Source organism: Galeopterus variegatus, unplaced genomic scaffold (genome assembly GCF_000696425.1).
Source record: "Galeopterus variegatus unplaced genomic scaffold, G_variegatus-3.0.2 Scaffold64792, whole genome shotgun sequence".
In the NCBI taxonomy this organism is placed as follows: Eukaryota; Metazoa; Chordata; class Mammalia; order Dermoptera; family Cynocephalidae; genus Galeopterus; species Galeopterus variegatus.
Window position 1 is genome coordinate 1 of NW_007790903.1, and position 1933 is coordinate 1933.

General features: G+C 48.9%; 1 long non-coding RNA gene across 3 annotated transcripts; it reads right to left on the reverse strand.

Moving 5' to 3' along the window:
• Window positions 1-523: 523 nt before the first annotated feature.
• LOC103584560 lies at window positions 524-1870 on the reverse strand. 3 transcript variants are annotated; one of them, XR_549994.1, is made up of 3 exons: window positions 1507-1870; window positions 1233-1253; window positions 524-683 (listed from the first exon to the last, which is right to left on the reverse strand). It is a non-coding gene; the product is annotated as an uncharacterized LOC103584560 (long non-coding RNA). The 3 variants fall into 3 exon arrangements; XR_549993.1 differs by having other exon boundaries at window positions 524-704; window positions 808-1253; XR_549992.1 differs by lacking the exon at window positions 524-683 and adding an exon at window positions 721-786.
• Between the last annotated feature and the right edge of the window lie 63 nt (window positions 1871-1933).

Sequence of the window (1933 nt, forward strand, 5' to 3'; positions counted from 1 at the left end):
TTACCAGCCAGTCACCTCCCCCCCACAAAAAAGGGGAAAGGGAACATTCTGAAACAGATGTGCTGCCCAGTTCAAATCCCTTGCTTCCCTAGTTTCTAGTCGGCTGCCAAGATGAGATAGAGCTCTGGCCAGTTTTTGGTGGGTTTCTGCCCATCTCCAGGTTTTGGTTAGGGCTCCGCATATCGTTTCTCTGCAGCTCACTCAGCTCTTCCATGTTTGGGCTCTTCCTATTCTTTCTACCCTCCACAGCTCTCAGCTCTGCCCAGTCACTGCTGGGGTTTTGGAAGAAACAACAAGCATTTGCAAAGTTGTGCTGTAATTTGCAGTGAGGAGGTTCCTGGTGTCCAGTTCATGGCAGACCGTCCTGTCTGTTATTCTCCAGCATAGGGGTCCTCTAATGGAGAGAGGGGCACCCACCTGGACTTAGCCAGAGAGGGCTTCCAGATGGAAGATTAGAGAAAGGAGTGGAAAGATGTGGGTAGCAAAAGGGGGGATGGAAGAAAGGAGAAGGAAAAGGTAGACATAGAAGATGGAAAATCAATTATATTTGGAATTCAAAGTGTTCCTGGAAGTGCAGATTGGAATGTCCCATAGCAGAGAGGCCAGTGAGTGTGCAACTTGAAGGATGAGACAACCAGGCTCTCCAGCCCCGCGAAAATGCGACATCACTCAGAAGGGGTTTCCTAGAAGAAGGAGAAAATAACCTGAAAAATCTATGTGCTTGATGGATGAGACAACCAGGCTCTCCAGCCCCGCGAAGATGCGACATCACTCAGAAGGGGTTTCCTAGAAGAAGGAGAAAATAACCTGAAAAATCTATGTCAGCAGTTTCTATTGTGAAACCATTGAACCAGGAAGACAAAAAGCCCTTTGGGGTCATTTGCCTCTGTGCCTGCCTCAGTGGCTAGTCCTGGGGGAAAGGCACAGGGCGGCTGCTATAGAGAGTGGGAGGAGGCCATCTGGAGGGGGGTTCCTGCTGAGGGGCACTGCAGGTGGAGCGAATCAGGCAGGAGGTGGGGGTGCGCCAGCTTCCCTCTCTGCCACCTGTGAACTTGTCTCTAACAGCTGACCTCCTTCCCGTCTACCTCGCTGGAGTGGTCCTCCCTCCACCAGGCTCTCCAGCCTCTCATTTTGGATTGTGATTCCTCAATAGCCTCCCTCTTCCTCCTGTTGCTTGTGGCTCCCTTTCCTGGCTTTTTGTTTTCAGCTTATAGAAAGAAAAGAGAACTTACTTAGCTCTTCAATAAAGTGCCCTGAAAACAAAGAAACAAATAAGTGGTCAGTGGAAGAGGACTAGCTCCCTCCCCCACATCCTCGCTTCTGGACATTCGAACTGACCACCCGTCCTTTTCCACTGAGGAACCCCACCGATCTCAGTAAGTGGTTCTCTTCACATTTTCTCTAAGGACTGGGATTGGGTAGGGTGACAGAGAAGGAAGGAAATCCAGGCTCCTCTGTTTCCCAGGCTGACTTGGTCCCCAACTGCTCAGTGCCCAGCCACTGCACCTGCTAGTCTTCGATGCAGCCAGTTGTAGCAGATGATCAAGGCAACGAGGGGTCCAAGAACCGGCACAATTACAAACAGGGTTATCTTCCAGCAGGGCACCCTCAGAAAGTGGGGATCTGAATCGTTCAATCCAGAACAAACAGGATTAACATGTGTTGCCCTCCTGCCCCACCCACCCTTCTTACTGAGTTTCTTAACCTTCGGTTAAAGAACACCAAAGGACTCTGGGGACAGAATCTAGAAAGCCTTGATGAGAATAGCACTACATCTTTATTTTCACTAACCTCTAACTGGATTTAGCATTTTCTTCCATTAAAAATATAAGCAAAAACCATAGTACAGCAGCACCTGGGACTTTATCACCAATGGAAACCACAGATGCTTTCATTCCCATTAGAGTTGTTAGAGAAATCTTGAAATAACTTT